At 42.7% G+C, this 23,690-nt stretch overlaps 1 long non-coding RNA gene across 1 annotated transcript; it reads left to right on the top strand.

Moving 5' to 3' along the window:
- Positions 1-10,447: 10,447 nt before the first annotated feature.
- Positions 10,448-22,281, top strand: LOC121713813. The gene is made up of 3 exons (XR_006032950.1): positions 10,448-10,612; positions 17,066-17,073; positions 22,270-22,281. It is a non-coding gene; the product is annotated as an uncharacterized LOC121713813 (long non-coding RNA).
- The last annotated feature ends 1,409 nt before the right edge of the window (positions 22,282-23,690 follow it).

Raw genomic sequence — 23,690 nt, 5'->3', positions numbered from 1 at the left:
AATTCACCGTCTCGGCAAAGTGCAGGAGGACAAAACCAGGCCCATCATCGTCAAATTCTAACACTATCAGCACAAGGAACTTCTCAAAAGCAAAGGAAAACTACTCAAGAACACCAATTTCGGAATGAACGACCAATACCCATGGGAAATAAACGAACGAAGGAAAGCTCTCCGCCCCATACTAAAGGAACAACGGAAAAACATACGTGCAGTCTTGGCAGTTGACAAACTATACATAAACGGACAATTATTCAGAAGCCCAGAAATCACACCCTGGCTTTTCTGACCACACAATCATAATTACACCTCCTAGCTCTCAGAACTAGCTAGCCCTACAGGTTACTCTCCTTACATGCTCACTCAGTTTTTTTTTTTTATTTCTCTCTCTTTTTTTCTCTTGATTGCTTGTTTTTTTTGTTTTGTTTTTTTATTATTATTATTCAACCGTTTTTCTCTCTCTTAATGTACTACTCTCTGCATGTTGTCTGTTTATGTCCTGTCTCTTTGTCTGTCTTTGTCAATGTATGTAAAATCCCCTTGTTCAGTGTCTGTTTACTCCTCAGCACTCCTACCTCTCAGTTCCACCTCAAGGGAAAAGAATGGAAAACATGCTATGCAAGATGCAACACACATGTATCCAACACTGATGTCCAAAAACACACACAACATATCCACTCAACTGAACCCCTCTATCTCTTCCTCTTCTCCCTCCCTCTCCCTTTATTTTTGCCATTGTAAATGTCCCCTAATCCAAATACACACACCAGCACACAATTCTGACATACCTGACATACATTCATGCTTCCACTTAAATTGATATCATGGAATATACGTGGCTTCCGTAATCAATCCAAAAGACTTAAAGTAATCAATCATCTGACAAAATTAAGGGCTGACATTTGCTTCCTACAAGAAACACATCTAACAGCCACAGAAATACAGAATCTTAAATTCGGTCAATTTGATAAAATATACTCTTCAACATACAACAGCAAACAAAGAGGTGTCTCAATTCTAATGAACAAAAACATTCAGTTCTCACTAAACCAATCTATCACAGACCCAGAAGGAAGATTCATCATAATAAACGCAGTTTTCAACCATACAACATTTACACTGGCAAACATTTATGGCCCAAACAATGACAACCCATCTTTTTTTCACAACCTTTTCTCCATGCTATCCAATTCCAACAACCTCATCATAGCAGGAGACTTCAACACTGTCATTAATCCCACAATTGACTGCTCAAGCACCTCTGGCAACTCAAGAACTTGGCATTCCACTAACACAATAAAACAATATATGGAGGACTATGGCCTTAGCGACAGTTGGAGGTTGAGCAACCCCTCTCTAAGAGAATATTCATATTTTTCAACAGTTCACCAATGCTCCTCTAGAATTGATCTATTTATAGTCAGCAACTCACTAATACCCAAGATATCAGATAACACAATCCACTCAATAGTAATTAGCGATCATGCCCCTGTTTCCCTCTCTATAAATACTCAGACATATACCAAAACTTCAACCACATGGCGATTCAACACATCACTGTTAGAAGACCCCGACTTTACTACCCTTATAAGGCGAGAGTGGGCATTCTTTCTGGAGATGAACAACTCTCCGGACTCCTCTCCTTCACTGCTATGGGAAACTGGGAAAGCCGTAATCAGAGGCAAAATCATTTCATACTCCTCATATAAGAAAAAACAGCAACAGCAATTGGAAAACACATTGGAACAAAATATCAAACATTTAACAAATGAAATATCCCACCACCCCAGTGAACCAAAACAAAAAGAATTAAAAAAACTCAGAACACAACTTGACGATATCATACAGAAAAAAACACAATACCAAATGCAACAACTGAAATATAATGGTTTTCAATACAGCAATAAAGTAAACAGTAAATATTTGGCAAATCTACTCCAACACAAAAAAGAGAAATCAATCATCCCATCCATTTTGGACTCTGCAGGAAACATTAATCGAGACCCACAGGATATAAACAACATTTTTCGGAACTTTTACATCAACCTCTATTCCCCCACCCACCAACCAACACAACTGGAAATAGACACCTTTCTAGACAATGTGACTTTACCCAAATTAACTAAAGAACAAACCAACACTCTAGACGCACCTCTTAGCCTCAACAAACTCACCGAAGCACTCAATAAAATTCCTAGCAACAAATCACCCGGGCCAGACTCCCAGCCGAATTCTACAGACACTTTTGGGACATATTAGCACCACTATTCAGAGTAACTATATAAATTAAATCCTCTTCCACCATACCCACACACATGAATACAGCAGCTATGACCTTATTGTTAAAACCAAACAAAGATCCATCTCAGCCCTCTAGCTACCGACCTCTGTCACTACTGAACACTGACTTGAAAATAATCACCAAAGCACTAGCCACCAGAATAGAAACAGTCACTCCCATACTCATTCATCCAGATCAGACAGGCTTCATTAAAAATAGACACGCCACAGACAACCTCCGCAGACTGTTCAACCTAATCAATATATCACAAGAATCACAACAGAAAACCATTATCATTTCACTTGATGCAGAAAAAGCTTTTGATTAGGTAAACTGGTCTTTTTTATTCAACACTCTCCACAGGTTTAGCTTCGGAGAGTCGTTCATCCACTGGATTAAAACATTATACACATCACCAAGGGCAACAATCACCACTAACGGAATCACTTCACAGAGTTTCACACTGCACCAGGGCACCAGACAGGGATGCCCACTCTCGCCTTCCCTCTTTGCCATCTTCATTGAACCCCTTGCAGCCGCAATACAACAAAACCACATAATCAAAGGTATTCAGGCAGCAAACGTACAACAAAAATCAGTTTATATGCAGATGACCTCTTACTTTATACACAGAACCCACATGTGTCACTTAAAGAAACTTTCAATATCATCAATAGATTCTCTAGTGTTTCACATTACACCATCAACTGGAACAAATCAATCGTACTGCCCCTTTCCGATAATGCATGGGATTCTGGAGCTCAGGATACTTCCCCCCACTTTCAAACTGGCAACATCAAATACTTAGGGATTCATATTTCCCCCAGGCTGTCAGAGCTTTTTAGCCTCAACTACACTCCTCTCCTCAGGAAAATTAAAGAGGATTTCAAACGGTGGTCAAAACACCCACTCACACTCATCGGAAGAATAGCCGCCGTCAAAATGAAAATTCTCCCTCAGATTAACTACCTCTTCTCCATGATCCCCACTACTCCCACAGACAATTGGTTTAAAACTCTCAATTCATTAACAACGCAATTCTATTGGAAAGGAAAAAAAACAGAATATCACTCTCAACACTGCAAAATAAAAAATCACATGGCGGCCTTGAGGCACCAAACTTCCATCACTACTTCCTGGCAAATCAGTTACAATACGTAGTTAAATGGATCAACATACAAAATCACAATTACCCATGGCTGGAACTAGAACAAAACCAATGTACAGATATCAGAATAGCAGACCTCCCCTTCTACTCAGAATCAATCACAATCCAGTGTTCACATTACAGAATAAACCTTTCCACTTCTCCACATGGGCACAAAAAGGAATCTCACATCTTCACCACATGTTTGACAACCACCAATTCATGTCATTCGATACACTGACACAGAAATATGGGGTTGGGAGAGAACAATTCCTTCATTATCAACATCTTAAACTTAAAATTAAAGATAAAACAAGCCTCACCAACAACACATTACAACCATCTGAACTTGTAGAAAAAATTATGAAAATTAATAACTTCAAAAAATTAACCTCCCAGCTATATATACTGATCACAAACCTAAAAACAACAATAACACTCCCAATAATTTTCCCAGTGGGAAAATGACTTGGCGTTCTCTCCCAACCCTGATTATTGGGAACAAATCTGCAATAACACATTTTCCATGACCACTAACACAAATTTATAGCTTATACAGTATAAAGTCATTCATAGATCTCACATCACTCAAAGTAAAAAATGGGCTTAACCAACACAGATATTTGTTCACAATGCACTTTAGGTAGCACAGACGACTATCTGCACACCATGCGGCTCTGTAAACCTATCCACTCTTTTTGGGTCACAATCACTGAGGCACTATCTAAAATCCTGGACTCCAGAATCCCATCATCTCCAACACTCTGTCTTCTTAATGACATTTCTGAAATCCACATTACGCAACACTTCAAAAAACCCTTGCTCATCTCTCTAACTGTCGCTAAGAAAGTAGTCCTGCAAAACTGGAAATCAAAGAAATCATGCCATATCAATCACTGGAAAAACTTAATCACAGAATATATTACAATAGAAAAACATCATGCACATAGAGAGAAGCAAATGTCAGCATTTGAAAACACCTGGTCCTTTCTATCATTTTTAAATTCAACAAAACCATAACCCCAAGCTCTCCCCCTTTTCCTTGCCCCCTTCTCTGTCTTTATCTATCTGTCTATTTGTTTGATTGATTTGATTTGTTGATTGTTTGATTAATTAATCAATTGATTGATTAAACTTAATTTATTTTATTTAACCTTATTTCCTCCTTTCCCCCCTACATTCACCACTTTACATATAGACATACACTAGCAACACCCAAACATAGCATGTAACCAAACCCCTTTACCATGACCACTCACAGACCTTTCCATTCAATTACAAAAAAAACTGAGTCCCATCCTGTCAGCTCTGTCATCGTCCTGTCCCTCTGCGTGTCTATCTGTCTGTCTGTCTGTATGTCTGTCTGTTTGTTTGTCTGTCTATCTGTCTCACTTGTCTACGTTACCTTATTGCGTTTCATGTGTTTTTATGTTTTATGCAATTCACGTAGTGAGGTAGGACAATTGTATTTGCACTTTGAAAAATATGTTACTTAAATAAAAATAAAGTTGTCCTCCGAAGAGAGGGGGTGGTGGTGGGCAAAAAAAGAAAAATATGATAAAAAAAAAAAAAAAAGTTAGCCAGTGAAGAACCAGAGCCGCTCTGATCAAATTCAAAGTGTGCATCTTTCTGACTTTTTGTTACACTGTATAAATGCAGAGAGTCAAAGTGAATATGGGGGTGTGCGCACCAATGCACTTGTTTCTGCAGAAAGACCTTTGGCTACTGTTCTCAGAGCATTATGCTTTCTCTGTCTATGATCTGCAGCTTTTCTCAAACTATGGGCCTCCTCAACAATTAACCTAGGCTACTGGTCCACGTAGCCGCGAAATTAAGTTATGCCCGATGCTTCACACGTCTGATCTGATTTCACTGTCAATGTGTGTCGTAGTGCTACATCTACTGGAGATCTTAATGTCTTACGATCGCGTTCCATTTAGAACATCTTATTTTGATCTTACAAAGTCAAGACACATTTGAGTTCTACATCTGAGAACTAAGATTTCCAGCATGTAGAACTCATATAGAGCGCTCATGCAATGTGTGTGTCCCTGCAGCAAGTGAAACTGTAACGTGGGCTAGAAGCAACAATAGTTTAAACAACAACGTGGCTTCCTGTAACTATTAATGGAAAAAGCATAGAAACTGCTAATCATAATCTTTAGATTGACATTAATTAAGCTGGCTATATGCAACACAATTTATTTATATTCCCTTTGCATATGTTTGGGTAGACTTCAAACGTTTTTGAATTTGAGCTTACAGTTCTGTATTCTTTATTATTATATTTATTTAGGTATTAGTGATACCTCGAAATTAGGCTGCTGTCTGTTAGGGCAATTTATTGTAGCCTGCTAACTAACCCATATGCACAAAACATAATTTCTGAAATGATTTCTTGATTTATAACATGAGATATGTCTCCATGTAGGGTAGTGTCAAATAGTGAAGTTATAGGTAGATCATGTAGGCCTACATGTCACATGAGCCATACATACAGTATGAGGGGCGCTGTTTCTTCTGTCCCGCAAACTGCATTAAAATGGTGTTTAGCAATCAGAATTTCAATTTTTTTCGGGGTAGAAACTGCCGGACACCAATATAGTCCGCACCCCTCTCAGAAAATACTTACAACGTCCCTGTAGAGAGTTATTTATAATTTGGCAAGATTGTTTCATTTTCCTATCCCACAACCCCCACACTTTTAAAAAGCTTGATACGCCCCTGAGTTAATAGGCCTATCGTGAAGATTTTTCCTGCCATCTAAGGCACGAGCGCATCTGTGAGGCCAAGCCTCACCAAGTAGCTCGTTTGTTTACAACTAACATTCCATTTAATTAAACTGCTTTATAGGCTATGCCAAAATAGTTTTCAACATTTTGAATATTAGTGTCGGGTGAATTGAAATGTTCTCAAAGTAGCCTTATGGCTGAAAGCTGCTTGTGATCCCCCCCCCCCCCCCGTCAAGAAATATAACCATACAAACGCGCTTCCTGCACTCATTGTTTCAAAAGGAGTAATTTTGACTTTGTCAGAACTGAAGAGCTGTGGACGGCACGGCATACCCAATGAAAATAAATTAACGCAACGCAACACAACACAGACCCCACTTCTCTTGCGTCAGTCACTGACATGAATGAAACACAGAACCCGCTTCTCTCACGGCAGTCACTGACAGCAACCTAGAATAAATGCATGGGGAAAAACACTTCCCCATGTCAAAGACATCGTAAAACACTGAAAGTTAATATTTTGTCACTAGCAACATACATCTGTCCTTTGACAAATGTATTATGTTCCAATAGCCTATGCGTAATTCTGCTTCATAAAGTTGAACAAATACATTTGCTTATTTCACAGATATATAAATATAAATATAAATAGCCAGTTAGGGTCTACAGTGCAGAGTTGGTAAGTTATGGTAGGCCAACTTGCAGTGAACATACAAACGGGAAATTCTTTCTCTTGTAGCTGAGTAGCCTCAGGTGCGCACGTAGACATAAGGCCGAACATGCAAGCGCCAATGAATCGTGCTCTCATGACAATCATGCTGTTAAACTTAAATAGGTTAACATCACTCTAAGTTCGCCTTCAAGCAAGGAAAACGATGATTTGAAGACATCTGTTTAGTTGGAAGGGCAAGGGGTAGCAACAGGGCAACACAGAGACAGGCCCGATGGCAGGGCTGTTATGAGAGTATTAAAATTTGGGAAATTCTACGGGAAGACATTAAAACGGCAAGACAGTGGGGGAAAGTTAAAATATGTGATAAACACGGAAAAAGTTGGCATGCATTGTTTCGGTCCCCGTGCACAGGGATTATTTGTCATATTATTAATCACATATGATTATTTGTGAAATTGTGCAAACAGGCGCAACACATTTGAAAAGGAACGACTGGTAGCATGCAAGCTCACGGGAAAGATGGTTTTAAGAACGTTATCACAGTGTGTGGCGCGGGCGCGGGCGGAAGACAGTGACAATTGGCAGGGGAGGGTCATGTCTTTTTTAACAATTCTGTCGGAGGGTCATTGAACAATTTCTAGCAGGCAAGAGAGGGTCATGCAACTTGCAACTGAAGTACTCAAAATTCCTCCGGTGGCCCCTTCAATAAATAACGAACAGTCCCTAGATTGCTGCTGGGCTATATGTTTTGGTTCATGTCTGTTAACAACTCATTGCCGTCAAACGCATAGCCTATCTCGCGGTTGCATCCATTACAAACAAACATGCAATGTGAACGTCTGGGATTGGGGAGAGCACTAAATGCTCTACTGAATAAGCACAAAGTCAAACCTTTAAATGAAAAACACTCTTTAATAATAAAAAAAAAAATTAAAAAATAAACCGCTAATGAAGTAAACTTGCACCATCAAAAATCGTTTATCGCCTGTAGGCTAACTCTGTGATAACAGGACGTAACAGGAAGGCATTTGGCTGAGCAACGGAGGTTAATATGCTCTATATTTTGTCCAAATGATGTCTGTCTCTCATTGTTGCACTCGGAGAAAACCAGAATGTTTAATTTGTCCTGCGTTTCTTCTACGGCTGCAAACGGGATTCACTCGCAGTTAACCAAATATTTCTTTATTAGGGCAGGGCAGGCATATTTCTGGCTATTAAATTATTTCTAAACCAGTCTGCTAAAGTTTGTAGTGAAGTCTGTGTAGGGTTTTCCAGGCTCCATTTCTTTTTACGAGACACCCTGCTCACTTGAGCCATCTACCGGTTGTTTGGGTTGTTGCAGCGTCACACTGGGAAAATACAAATTAAAGTTGCGTGATCCCGCGCGCGGACCGCGAGTGAAGCTAGCCAAGTCGAAGCACTGCCCACTGTACGTGTAAGACCGGAGGTTCTGCGGATGTTAAACGGTGGGGCCGTATATCTCAACAACATAAACGGTCATATGGAAATTCAAACCGGTTGTTCCTCCGGACATTATGTAAATGTGCCGTGTCTGAACGAAGTGTAGAACATGCGGTTAAAATTCACACCTAGTGAGAGGGCGTGTCGGTGACGTTTCTTTCGTGCGTCCATGTGATGGGGGCACTTAAATCTGACTTAAATGTCAGTGTCATGATGGAGATGGAGATGCAGACATCACAAAGCTACTGTCCATGTGATAGAACACATGAAGGGAACAGCAAGAGACACGTTGATGTAGCCTAGAACCATCGCAAGGCCAAAGGAATTCAAAAGACCAAATCATCATAAGCAGAAGGCGCTGAAAAGGCAGTAGCCTACAGCGACGTCGTTGACGACAATAACAGGAGTATTTAACTAGATGTACCGCATAGCGGTACAAAATATGACCGCCGCTCAGTCCTGTACATCCCGTTCCGCGAAAATAAATCACACTTCAGTTTGTCTACATATTTTACTCCATCCCCCACTCTTGAAACTGTTGTGTATGCTTGTTTGGCATGCCTGAGTGTGTGTGTGTGGCTGCACAGAAAGTAGCCTACTGGTGCTGAAAAGGTGAATAGATTGTAGAATAGCCAAAGAAGATGTAGCATTGTTATAAAACCTTTAAAATCTCATCAACAATCACAAGTAGGGCAGTTCATCACAGTTCATCCATCGCAACTGGATTGATGAAAGGTCACTTACACCTGTAGGCTACATTGTATTTGGGAAAAGCAAAAGGTATCAGCATAATGTTATTTATTTATTTATAAACAAAAACGTCAGTTCCATGCCGTTTTCAACAGCTATCAAAAACAAAGGTCATTTTTGGATGGATGGATTTTTTGTGAATGTTTCTTCTTCTACATAAGATTTTAGTCATCTTTAGTTCATGTAATACTTTATTGTCAATGCACAAATTAAGTAACAGTAGTCTGCAACGTTATTGTTAATGCACAAATTAAGTAACAGTAGTCTGAAACGAAATGATGTTTTACATCTAACCAGTGGTGCAAATAACTGATGAAATGTGTCGCTAAACTGTTCATACACATTTTAACGGGCCAAAGTTGAAGAGCTGTTGTCCGTTATTGTTCGTGCAAATATAGGCTGATTCATTCATTTTATTCCCACATGTTCTTCAAATATGTGTTACGGAGGATTAGTAGCTTACGGAATGTCTGAAATGAGTTGAAATAATTAAATAGCCTAATTTGAGTTCATAGAAAGGCCAACAGATGCAACCCAATTCAGAAGTGGGCATATTACAGTAATAAGGATAATTGAATGTTTAAGTAGCCCCCATTGACTGATTTAGTGTATGCCTAATCCTGTGAACATTTCAGATGCAACACCATTGCCAAACGCACATGGCAGCAGGTGAAAATGAAACACAAAAACATTATTCAGAATAGTAGGTTTATATAGATATAGCTTGCATTAATATTTCTTAATTATAAAAACATGTAGGCCTAGCTTATAGCCTTCACTTGGCCTCTGTTTTACAGCTAACAAGAAACAGGTGTCTTCGAACACTACTGTAGGAGGAAAGGCACCAGAGTGTTTTACAGTAGCAGAGGAGTTGGCCATCGCAAATAATAGTGGAAGGCCGATTATGGAGGGGGTTGAGGGAGGCATTCGGTCGGATTCTGGTGCTGTGGAAATGTGTAGCCTTTATGTGCAGGGTACAGTAATATGACATTCAATTCAACAAGTTTGTTAAAATGGTGATTTTTATTTATTAGGCCTACTGTAGGCTATGTCCGATTTATTTTTGGACATACAGTATTCTTGCATCACCGATTGAATACATGAATGTCCACGTACGGGCATTGCTATGAGACGTCTTCCTAGATCATCTGACAAAGATAACGAATTCCCTCGGCTGACAATCTATATCTTCATAGAGAATATCGTCCGGGTAGGCTATATATATTTTCTGGCGGTCTCTAAAACCCCTCGCCCTGCGAAGAGAGTCGCTCACGATTTGCGCTCCAATGTCGTATGGATCATCCAGGTACGCCGACATGTCTCGGGAGAAATTGTTAGTGGAGGGGTGGTACTTATAAAGGGTGTGGTTAACGGAAACCTCGGGTTAACCAAGAACATAACCTGGTCGGAGCAGGTTTGAGATGCAGCGTAAATTGCCATGGCAGCATACCTCGGTTAAAACCTATCCACCTTTCATAGTACGGGTTAATCGGGAAGTTAGGCCACACGTGATCAAGTTACTCTCGAACTTACAGATAAGCCAGAAACCCTGCTTCGTAGTACAGGCCCCTGTACACACACACCTCCCCCCCCCCATTATCCTGTACACACACACCTCCCCATTATCCTGTACACACACACCTCCCCCCCCCCCCATTATCCTGTACACACACACCTCCCCCCCCCCCATTATCCTGTACACACACAACCCCCCCCCCCCCCCCAGCCTACCTGCCTCTAGACATGTGCACACAGTTCTTCATCTACCTGTCTTGTGTGAGCACAAACGCGCACACGCGCGCGCACGCACGCATGCACACACACACACACACACGCGGGCGCACGCATGCACCCACACACACACACACACACATACATACACACACGCACACACACGCGCACACACACACACAAAAACACGCGCACACACACACAAAAACACACACACACCACGCACACACACACACACGCGCGCACACACACACACACACACACACACACGCACACAAAAACACACACAAACACACACACACACCACGCACACACACACACACATACACACACATATGGGAAGATAGAGACATACACACTCCTTACACACATACACATTCCATAGAGACATGCATAGTCCATTCTAAACACAAACCATACCTTCTAAACACATACATTCCTAAACCCCAACCAGCTAAGCATATGCATACAAACAGCAGCAGCAGCAGGTAATGCACAAACTCACCTCATCCCTCTCAGCAAGACAGGTGCTGTGTAGCCTCTGTACCTTTTCAGTGGCCCTGAACTCTTGCACTTTTCCCCCGAGAGAGAGAGAGAGAGATAGAGAGAGAGAAACAAAGAGATAGATAGAGAGGAGCTGCACTCCACTGTTCACACCACCTCTCTCTCTATCTATCTCTCTCTCTCTCTCAGGCTGATCCTCACGCCCTGGAGCAGGACACACACCAACACACCGCTCCGTCTAAACACACACACACACACACACACACACACCTCTCCGTCTAAACACACACCAACACACCACTCCGTCTAAACACACACACACACCAACACACCGCTCCATCTAAACACACACACACACCAACACACCGCTCCGTCTATACACACACAGACACACACCAACACACCGCTCCGTCTAAACACACATACACACACACCAACACACCTCTCCGTCTAAACACACACACACACACACCGCTCCGTCTAAACACACACACACCAACACACCGCTCCGTCTAAACACACACACACACACACACACACCAACACACTGCTCCGTCTAAACACACACACCAACACACCGCTCCGTCTAAACCTGTGTTTCTCAAAGTGTGGTCCGGGGACCACTGGTGGTCCGCAAGCTATCCCAAGTGGTCCGTGAGCAGACGTGGTACAATATAGGCTAGATGAGTTGTTTGCAATATTGAATCAACTTGTATCCAAACAGTTCTGCAACACTGCCTATGTAAGCTATGCCAGTTTAAATCATATGAATTATCTGACACAATAAGCAAGGTGCAAATAAGCAAGGTTGTTCAGTGAGTAGGTCTATTGTGTAATATACTGTTTTTTTTTAAGCTAGGTGGTCCTTGGTCTGAAAAAGTTTGAGAAACACTGGTCTAAACACACACACACACACCAACACACCGCTCCGTCTAAACACACACACACACACACACACACATCAACACACCGCACCGTCTAAACACACACACACACACACACACACCAACACACCACTCCGTCTAAACACACACACACACCGCTCCATCTAAACACACACACACACATACCAACACACCGCTCCGTCTAAACACACATACAGACACACACACCAACACACCGCTCCGTCTAAACACACACACACACACCAACACACCGCTCCGTCTAAACACACACAGACACACCAACACACCACTCCGTCTAAACACACACACACATACACACCAACACACTGCTCCGTCTAAACACACACACACACACACCAACACACCACTCCGTCTAAACACACACACACACACCAACACACCGCTCCGTCTAAACACACACACACATACACACCAACAAACTGCTCCGTCTAAACACACACACACCAACACACCGCTCCGTCTAAACACAGACACACCAACACACCACTCCGTCTAAACACACACACACACACACATACACACCGCTCCGTCTAAACACACACACACACACACCAACACACCGCTCCGTCTAAACACACACACACACACACCGCTCAGTCTAAACACACACACACAGACACACCAACACACTACTCCGTCTAAACACACAGACACACCAACACACCGCTCCGTCTAAACACACACACAGACACACCAACACACCACTCCGTCTAAACAGGCTCCAGTTTGGCCAACCCCCCCCCCCCCCCCAGCTGCACTGTACAATACACATACACAGACAAATGCATCCATGTGCACATGCGTGCACACACAGACACACACATACACACACACAGAGTCACACACAGACACACACACACATACACACAGACACACACACACAGACACACATACACACACACATACACACACACAGACACACACATACACACACACACACACACACAGAAAGGGTGGGGAAAAGGGAAGGAAGTGTGTCGGGGTAAATGCAAGTGTGATTCTGACAGAGCAGATTGCCTGGCAACAGAGTGACCATCATCTGGCGCAAGTGAAGGCAACCGAGTGGGAAAGAGAAAGAGAAGATGGACAGTGCTGTGGTGGTGGTGGTGGTGATGGACAGTGCTGTGGTGGTGGTGTTGAGTGTTAATGCCAGAACTGCACACAAATGTGCATGCCTCAGATTCAGCTTATTAGAGAAAGAGAAGATGGACACTGCTGTGGTGGTGGACAGTGCTGTGTTGGTGGACAGTGCTGTGGTGGTGGTGGACAGTGCTGTGGTGGTGGTGGTGGACAGTGCTGTGGTGGTGGACAGTGCTGTGGTGGTGGTGGACAGTGCTGTGGTGGTGGACAGTGCTGTGGTGGTGGACAGTGCTGTGGTGGTGGTGGACAGTGCTGTGGTGGTGGTGGACAGTGCTGTGGTGGTGGTGGACAGTGCTGTGTTGGTGGACAGTGCTGTGGTGGTGGTGGACAGTGCTGTGTTGGTGGACAGTGCTGTGGTGGTGGTGGACAGTGTGCTGTGGTGGTGGACAGTGCTGTGATGGTGGTGGACAGTGCTGTGGTGGTGGTGGACAGTGCTGTGGTGGTGGACAGTGCTGTGGTGGTGGTGGACAGTGTGCTGTGGTGGTGGTGGACAGTGCTGTGGTGGTGGTGGACAGTGCTGTGGTGGTGGACAGTGCTGTGGTGGTGGTGGACAGTGCTGTGGTGGTGGTGGACAGTGTGCTGTGGTGGTGGACAGTGCTGTGATGGTGGTGGACAGTGCTGTGGTGGTGGTGGACAGTGCTGTGGTGGTGGACAGTGCTGTGTTGGTGGACAGTGCTGTGGTGGTGGTGGACAGTGTGCTGTGGTGGTGGTGGACAGTGCTGTGGTGGTGGTGGACAGTGCTGTGGTGGTGGACAGTGCTGTGGTGGTGGTGGACAGTGCTGTGGTGGTGGTGGACAGTGCTGTGTTGGTGGACAGTGCTGTGGTGGTGGTGGACAGTGCTGTGGTGGTGGTGGTGGTGGTGGTGGACAGTGCTGTGGTGGTGGTGGACAGTGCTGTGGTGGTGGTGGTGGTGGACAGTGCTGTGGTGGTGGTGGACAGTGCTTGCGCAAATGCACATGGCCTCTCTGTGAGGCTCATCAGCGCGGTTCACTTGTGCAAGGATGGAAAAGGCCAGAGGTTACATCATAATTAAATGTGGCTCCTCCATTACTGGAATTCTTGCCGGCTTCATCACAGGGTGACAAGCCTGCCTCTCGTCTGCCTTGGCAAGGGACGGATCTGGGAGCATTTAGCCGAGCGCTCTGGACTGATTGTAGCAGCATCGCCCCGGGCAGCCCAGTGCATCTCCCCTCTTACACAGAGCACTCTCAGAGAGCGGCATGTGAGTGTGTGTGTGTGTGTGTGTGTTCCTGGGCTTTCACTCTGTTCCTCATACCAGTCGCCTCCCATTAGAAGGGCCAGAACCTTATTTGGGGTGACTAGCATGTCACTGAATTGGTGTTCAGACAAGGTCTCCTGTCCTGAGTTGAAGCAAAGCAAAAATGTACCAATCCATACGAACGGTGTTTGTCTTCTTGCACTAATGAGCCTGAATAAATAATCTAGATCGGGCTGAAACAGATGATTAAATAGTGATTGGACCGTTTGCATTCTGTTGACATTTCCGTGATTTTCTTTTCCTGAGGTAAGATCAGTTTTTAAAAATGAGGTAAACAAGCTAGGAGGAGAAATGATACTGATTTGGCTTTGGGGCCCCTGTGTGTGTGTGTGTGTGTGTGTGTGTGTGTGTGTGGGTCTGGGGCCCAGGGGTTTCACTTTTTGCCTTGTAAAGTTTTGAGTAATCAATTCAGGCCTCAGCACAGTCCCTATGATGCCTCTGTGTGTGTGTGTGTGGGTCGACGTGTCTATGCGTGTGTGAGTGCACTCGCATGTGTGCGTGATCAACTGCTGCTAAATACTAATTAATGAATACTTAGTGTGGGTGCCCTTTCTATCGAGTCCCTTTGGTATAAACATTCATTATGGCTGCCTCTCCGCTTGTAGAGGCCGTCATCATTATTCCGCTGCATCCCTGGAGGAGCTCACAGAGGCTCGGTCACGGCTGGAGCCGCTCGCAGAGACGACACTTGGAACCGCTGAGAAAGGACCTGGGAATGCACACAACTGATATTTGTGAGCGGAGATCAAAAAGCATTTACCTTTAGATGTTTTCCTGTTATGAATATTCAATGTCCTTATTGAAATCTAATTTGGGTCTCCTTATCTCAGGGGTTTTTTAATCATCACACATGGCCTGAGGCTAGCCCTGATTGACAGCCAAACTTTTGTAAAGGGAGAAAAGGGGGAGAGGGAGTGAGAGAGAGAGTGAGGGGGGAGAGGGAGTGAGAGAGAGAGAGAGGGGGGGTAGATGGTGAAAACGAGAACATTGTTTTAATTTTCAATTCAATATGTATGAACAGTGAAAAAAGATTATTACCACAGACATGTCTTTAAAGCAAATGAAATAGGCATGTAAACATCCTAAGGTTGTTCTGACTATTGTCACACACTTAATATAAAATATGTTTATACATATTATACTGTATATAGCACATACATAGAATATGGTGATTTATTTTAATACCTTTGTAATTGTTTTTATATATTTTTCTATTTTTGATCTTTTTCTAACATCTTTGGGTTTTAATTATTTATTTATTTTTAAATATTTATTTTTCACAATTAATGAACTTAAACAGTCTTTAATAATGAACCCTCAAATAAATCTTTAAATGATTTAAAAGTATGTTCAATGGGACAGAAAATGGATCTAGTTTAAAGAGCAGGGAAGTGAAATTTGGTCACAAAGTCTCATAGCTGTAGCATGTATTAATCCAGTCTTGTAAAATGAGCTAATAATTGTGAGTTCTTATTAAGTACTGTTTAAATAGATCCTGCTATTGTGAAAAGGCTCCAATCAGTTATAATAAACCCAACTGAGAGGAGGAGAAGCATAATTGCTCTGGGCACTGTAATCATTGTTTTGTGGAGCCTTTTGAAATGTTCAGTCAGAATGGGAGAAAAAAGTCAAATAAAAAAATATTTTTATAAAAACAAGCATATGATGACTCTCTGCCACAGGCAATGCACCATATTGTTTTCTAAAATTACATTTCTTTAGCATTTGTTGCAGCACATTTGTGTGTATGTGTGTGTGTGCTATGGTGTGGGGGCTTGCATTCTGGGTCATCTAGCGGTAGAGTGGAATGAGAGGAGATGTGTTTGCGTTTTGGCTGCGGGGGACACTGCCTGTCGTGGTGATGAACATGGAGTGTGTTGTCGTGGTGATGAAACTAGAGTGTGTTCTTGTTGTCTGGGCGAGAACAAACAAAAAGCATTCAATGTCAACAAACTGTTGCCGGGGTAACACACTTGTAGTGTTTTCCATATTTTCTAATATTATTCTGAAGAGCTTGTGTGAGGGATTCTGCTTGATAGATTTTAGCACTGGACAAGAAGAATGAATCATAATGCCAAAAAATGCCAAAGTAAAGATTTTAGCCTATTCAAAGTAAAGATTTTAGCCTATTAAAAAGTGCAAGTCCCTCCTGACTGCACTCTCCCGTAAAGAAGGGCCCCCAGTACATTTCAGGAGTCAACTGAGTAATCTCAATCAGACTAGGAGAACCTTCTCTCTGCATCTTCACCCTTTTGAGTCAAAGTGTACACTCACATCACCCATCTCACTCTTCCACAAGGACCAAAGGCCCATGTGTGGTCATGTTAAGGGCTCTGAGCCCATGTGTGGTCATGTTAAGGGCCCATGTGTGGTCACATTAAGGGCCCATGTGTGGTCATGTTAAGGGGTCTGAGCCCTTAGCATATAAGTCTTCTGCTAGAGAGGCTTGAAGGTAAAGGCCAGATGATCAATTACACTCCCTGCCTCTCCTCTGTAATGGTCACATGTGTGCTGATAGAGTGGCCGTGTGTGCGCAGGTGTGGGGTCTGGTCCCAGAGGGTTCCATTAGAATGCATCCCCCTCACTGCCCACTCCAGATTTAACATTGGCCATATGCTTAGCAGGAGGCAAACAGCTGATGGTGTTTAATTGACAGAAATCAACATATCTGGCGGGGCGTGTGTCTGTGGGTGTGTGTGGGGGGGGGGTTGTGTGTGTGTGTGTCCGGGGGGGGGGCAGAGCAGGCAACAAGAGATAAACGGCTGTAAGCAGGACTCAAGCCACTCTACAGGGAAAGGCAAAAGCTAAATCAGCGCTGCTTCAGTCATGATGTCCAGGAAGAGTCCCCTCCAGCCCAAGGCCCATCCACAGTTGTGTGGAAGGATGTGATTCTACTGAAATAGACGTGTTATATTCTACTTCATTCACTCTCTTTATGTAGCCTTCACCTTTTCACTATGTCAGCTATTATTATTTACCATTTCACTATGGCAGGTATTATTATTATATTAATATTATTATTTAATCAATATTTTATGTTCATTGTATATTCCACTTTATTTCTGGACCTCTCACATGTTGTGTTAACAATACAGTAAGTGCACGTTTGAGTGCTATGTTCTTGTTATATCGGAGTGTGTTTTGGCCAAATGCCACAGTACTTTCCTCTGCTCTGCCAACTGTTAACGGAAGTCACCCAAAAGAAATTACTGTTTTTTTTACTGCCTTTTGTTTTTTTATTTGCTGTTTAATCAAGAGGGTTAAGTGAGTCATTAAAGTTTGAGATGGTACCCCTTTTTGTTTAAGAGTAACAAACCCTAGGAAAGGTTTCATAGTATGAAGACTAACTCTAACTAATCATGCTTGCATAATTAACATGCTGAATAGGATCTTTTAAGGGGGTGCTTCTATGGAGGAGACAGGACCTTGGTTGAGACTGCGACACGGTGACATTGTCATTAGTTTGAGGTTAATTACTAATTAAGGACTATTTCATTCACCCCTATCTCTGTCAGCGTGCCTTACTGAAAACCAATAACACCAATGAAGCTCATTCTCCACCAATGAGGCGCCTTCTCATTTTTCACCAGACTTAATTAAGCCCATAGCAGCCGCCACCTATCGGATGCGTAGCTCTTGGCACCCACAATAGGCTGTGATGCCCTATGTCCCCACAACCAGAAATACCCAAACATTTAGCTTCTACACACAGTAAGGACAGATCCAAAGTCAGACAGAAGTGTGCTGATATATCAAATGTGGGATTGGGACGTTTGGCGTCCACATCACAAGATAACAATAAGCATGATATCATAGTCTTTGAACCTGCATTAGGGCATGTGTAATGTTGAACCGCACGGCTCAGCCCTGAACTCGCCCGGACTCCAACCTGCAAACAGCAGTACCTCGGATCAAAAGTCGAGTGTGCTAGCAATCACTAGTATGCTAGCAATCACTAGCATGACTCTTAAGGCGTTGGAAGGAGGTTTACCAATGTACATACTGCACAGCTACTGCAAGATGGTCAGTGAAGTGAAATCCCACTCACTGCAGTGTGGGTGGGGTCTGCATGTTTGAAAAGGAGAGGTGATGCTCCCAGAACATGCTACTCCTGAAGGGACACAACAATTAAATGCACACAGTGACCACATACTGTACCTCTATCTCCCTTAACTGACACGTGTCAACGGAGATCTGGAGGTTGCCTGCTGTGTGTCACACCACCTGGACATCAATACAGTAAGACCAGCACTCACCTGAGTGTCACACCACCTGGACATCAACACAGTGAGACCAGCACTCACCTAAGTGTCACACCACCTGGACATCAACACAGTGAGACCAGCACTCACCTGAGGAGGTTGTTGTTCAGAAACAAGTGTGTTCATGTTCAATAGCGAAACGAGGAGTGAGAAAAGGAATGGACAGGACAGAGATGGCCACTGACAGATGAGGAAATGGACAGGACAGAGATGGCCACTTCCAGATGGATGAGGTGGGATGGATGGAGTAGCAAGACACAGCTGTGGGGAGGAAAAAACAGGGCTGATTGAGTTCGAGACGTATGTATGGTGATGAGGATACCAGCTTCTTCGTGTGTGTATGTGTCTGTGTCTGTGTGTGTGTCGAGAGTGGTCAGTGATGACGGATGTATGGTGATGAAGATTCAACCATTTCCTCTCTCACCCTCCCTCCTTCTCTTCCTCATCCCTCTCTCTCTCTCTTCTTTCCATCTCAACTTGCTTGCTCACAGCTTCTGTTGCTCCGTGTGTGTGTCAGATTATTCTCCACCTGCTTGGCTTTTAGTCACATCTTTGTGTGTCTGTGTGAGTGTTTGTATGCTCCCTCAAGAGACATTACACACTTATGTCAGTTCAGCATTGTAAATAATAGTTAGTACAGTCCATTTGTATCACTGCATACAGTATACAACACATCACATGAATAAATAAAATAACCATAATAACATTATTATTGATTTGATGGATTATATTGATTTTTGTTTTGCATACACTTGGCTCTATGTACATGCAATCTATCATTCAACAATATACTAATGTTGCTCTATATACATGCAATCTATCATTCAAAAATATACTAATGTTGCTCTATATACATGCAATCAATCATTCAACAATATACTAATGTTGCTCTATGTACATGCAATCTATTCTTGAACAGTATACTAAATGTCTAGTATAATAATCTCATCCTGCTGCAGGGACCCTCACCTCCCTTATCCCCTCACTACTGAAAAGAAACTACTGTACTTCATTTTCATAATGGCACTATTCATGTGTTTGTATCTTTCTGTTAAAGTACTTGATGTTTCCCACGGTGTGTGACACAAGGCGTAATACACCTTGTCTCGGCCCCTTGGCGTTAGCCCCTATTGTGTGACACACTCCCCCATGCGTGTTCTGCTGTACGTGTAGAGGCGTAATACACCTTGTCTCGGCCCCTATTGTCCGGCACGGGGTCCTGCTCTCGCCCCAGTCCTCACTGCCACGACAACGGGCATTGCCATCTGTCTCTATGGTAACCTGAGCTGGTCCCGTGAGAGGGGTGAGTGACGCCTGGCCGTTGGCACACACAGGCAGTGCCAGCTCACCAACATGGCACACAGCTTCCTGCCATATGGTGCCACCCCATACATCCTTGGGAGGCTGGGTATCTGGGCATCTCAGAGGAGCGAATAGGGGAGACCTGCAGCTGATCTCCATCTAGTGTTATGGCAACAGCACGACGACACAGTAATTGCAGTATGGCAGCGCTGTGTTTGCTAGTACACTTTGCACTACACTGGAAATGGCCAGGCAGAGTCGCATCATTCTGAAGCCCAAAGCATTTGTGAGCATGTGAACAATTTAGTATATTTGTATATATATGTGAACGAAAAAAGTATATTTCCTCAACACGACTTAGAATGTGTCAGACACAACACATTTCAAGGTATTAGCCCTGCTGTGTGATTGATGGTTGCCCCTTTGACAAGGAAGGACATTTATTGATTGTGGAAGAATCAACAAGGAAAATATATAATATGGAAATAAGAGTCATCGTGACAAGAATATTTTTGTCCATCCAATTCCTTGTAAAAGCAAATCACACCAGGCTGCCCCTTGAGCTGGAAAAGGTAACCCCCTTCACAATGGACTTCCCATGCAAAGGGTTTGAAGAACAGATAACTTATTCATTGCTGAGCAGCTCAGTTCTGAAGTTATGGTGGTCAGTGTTTTTACCCATTTGTAGCACTCCACTGCCCCACAGTGGCAGCGGCTGTGAACTGCAGTTGGAGTACATTCAAAACAAGGATTTTCAGAACTTTACTCTTGTTTTGCAAATGTTTCCACAAATAAACCAGTGTTTTACAGATATCTAAAATCTATATATTATCTATTGAATATGTTAGAAATAAAAATGCATATATATAACATAACTTTGCTTGCAGAATTACCATCCGTTACTTAAGCAATATGACACGAGTGGGAGTGGGAAAATAGCCTGGTTGTTTACCATTGCCAAGCAACATGACACCACTCAAGAGAAAATGCTTGAAAATGACTCAAGCTTGAAAATGAGCTAAAAAAAAAGTATCCAACATGGCGGAGCTAACTCTAAAAGGCAGTATTTCTGTATTAAAGGTCCCATGGCATGAAAATTTCACTTTATGAGGTTTTTTAACATTAATACTAGTTCACCTAGCCTGTATAAGGTCCCCCAGTGGCTAGACATGGCGATAGGTCCGCTTTTGAGAAAATGAAAGCTCAGATAGCCCAATCTGGAATTTCCTCCGTATGTCGTCATAAGAGGAAAGGTTACATCCACTTTTTCTGTTTTGCCCGCCCAGAGAATTTTGCTCTTGTATCATTGCTATTTTGCATTGAACGCACAGCGGAATTTTCCCTCCACAGACGCAGGTCGTTAAATTTGGAAATTAACTTGCACTCCTGGAGGCTGTTCAGCGAAAAGAGGAGACGTGTTCCGGCGCAAACGTTCCCTGGTGCTATTTTGCAGATTCAGAAAACAATTCTGCCACTGACCAGTGAAAACCTAGTCTAGTCTAAGTCAGTGGCAGTTATTCAGATGCTATTTTAAGGGCACATGCATGGCCACAGGGGTGCCTGCAGGAATGAATGAATATATGCACACCCATCTACAGACACCCCCGTGCATGCACTGAAACATTCAAAGCATTGATAATATTAGTCCGTTCCCCGGTTTTGTTTGTGTGTTGGTCACCTAAAAAGTAGCCTATATACAACATCCATTTGGACTTTATACAGCCCTATAAAGGCTAAAGTTACCTTTAGTTTTGTCCCAATTGTACAGTTGTAATCATTATTCCAGCTGTAACGCTAATGCCTCCATCCTTTGCTTCCTCCATCCTTTCGTTGTTTTCAAAAACATTTTATATCCATTGTTTTGTTATGAGTAGGAAAATTTAATTAAAATTAAGTTAACGTTTCAGAAGTTAAACATGCTTTACTTTTAACTGTCAATGCAGAATCCTAATGTATTTCTATTATGGTCATGTTCACGTGAGATCGCATTGTTGTAAATGTCCTATGACTTGACCCGTAGTTAGGAAGTAAACACTCAACTCACATCAAGCGCATTTCACTGCATATCCAATCGTATCTCTCAGCATCTTGTGTCTGGCATAGCATTGTCGGTATGTATACTTTGTTTTTTGAGATTGTGTGGAGGTATTCATCATTTTCAAAAGTAATTTTATGTTTGTAGAGCCTTTATTCATGTGTAGTCGAGGTTGAATGGCATGGCGCTAATTTGTCCTTGCTTTGTTGTATGTTGCAGTTTCACCTTTTCTCTAACTCCAATAAACCTGTGGAACTAGAATTAATCTTCAGAGTCTTGGTGTGGGGAAAAAGTTTAGCTGGCCGTCAGGATATAAGTAGACATATCGAGGACGGCACATCCATGATGCCCTTGACGTTAGTGAATTAGCTTAAATCAGTTTATTGTGTGCTGATAATCAGCAACCATAGATGGTAAAAGAAAGTAGCAAGCCTACAATTTCTGTAATTGCTGCGTCTGTGTGTTGTTATTCTCTATTACTTAGAAACAGCCTTTCAACTAAATTTCCAGATACAGTTTGAACACCATAATTACTGATATAGTTGTAAAACTACAAATAATTTCTGCTCCATGGATTGCCCGTTGTTGTCCCTTTGGAAGCGAGATGATCTTTGCGATAGGTATGAACTATAGATGAACGAAGCCTTGTCAGGCCTTTGAAGCTTCTTCCCAATTGTATCGAAAATGATCTGAAGCATTAAAGCACTGTGTTGTGCACAGTGACATCGGAGGGGTATTCCAGAAAGGAGGTTTAACAAACACCGAGTTAAAACTTAACCTTTGGGTTGTCTGAACCTGTGGCGACTAAACCCGAGCTGTTGGTTCCAAAACACCGGTTACCAGTTAGTTCAATCAACCCTGTGTTAGATAACCTAGAGTTGTGCGCGTTCACGGCGAACTTATAAAGGCATCATCTATAGTGGTGTGCGATACTGTAAAATTTGGTCTCGATCCGATACCAATTAAATATAGGGCCAGTATTGCCGATACCGATACCAATACTGATATTTGTAACTAAAGCCGTTTATATACTTTTATGTAGGGGAGAACAGTGTGTCATGATTTATGACGTGAATAAAACATGCTAAATACTTTTCCATGACCACTAATGATTTTAGGATTTCCACTGTTAATAATTTACAAATATTTCAGCAACAAAACATTGCAAAGCGGGCATGCAATATGTGAAAGAAATGGTGTTTGCATGACTGTAGGCTAGCCCTTGGTGAAACAGGAACAATGCATTTTGAACAAATTGAGAGATTAGAATTAGATTAGATTAGAAGTGAACAGAAATTACAGTATCGATCCCATCACGCTGGTATCGATCCGATGCCAATACCAATGTTGGTATCGATACTATCGATATTTGGATCGATATGCCCACCTCTAATCATCTATTGAGAGTCGAGTGAAACCGGTGAAAGGAAGAGCACTGTATTTTTCAGAGGCGGAGTAGTCGAGGCTTAC

Source organism: Alosa sapidissima, chromosome 7, assembly GCF_018492685.1.
Source record: "Alosa sapidissima isolate fAloSap1 chromosome 7, fAloSap1.pri, whole genome shotgun sequence".
Lineage (NCBI taxonomy): Eukaryota > Metazoa > Chordata > Actinopteri > Clupeiformes > Clupeidae > Alosa > Alosa sapidissima.
This window is presented reverse-complemented; position numbering and strand designations above follow the sequence as displayed.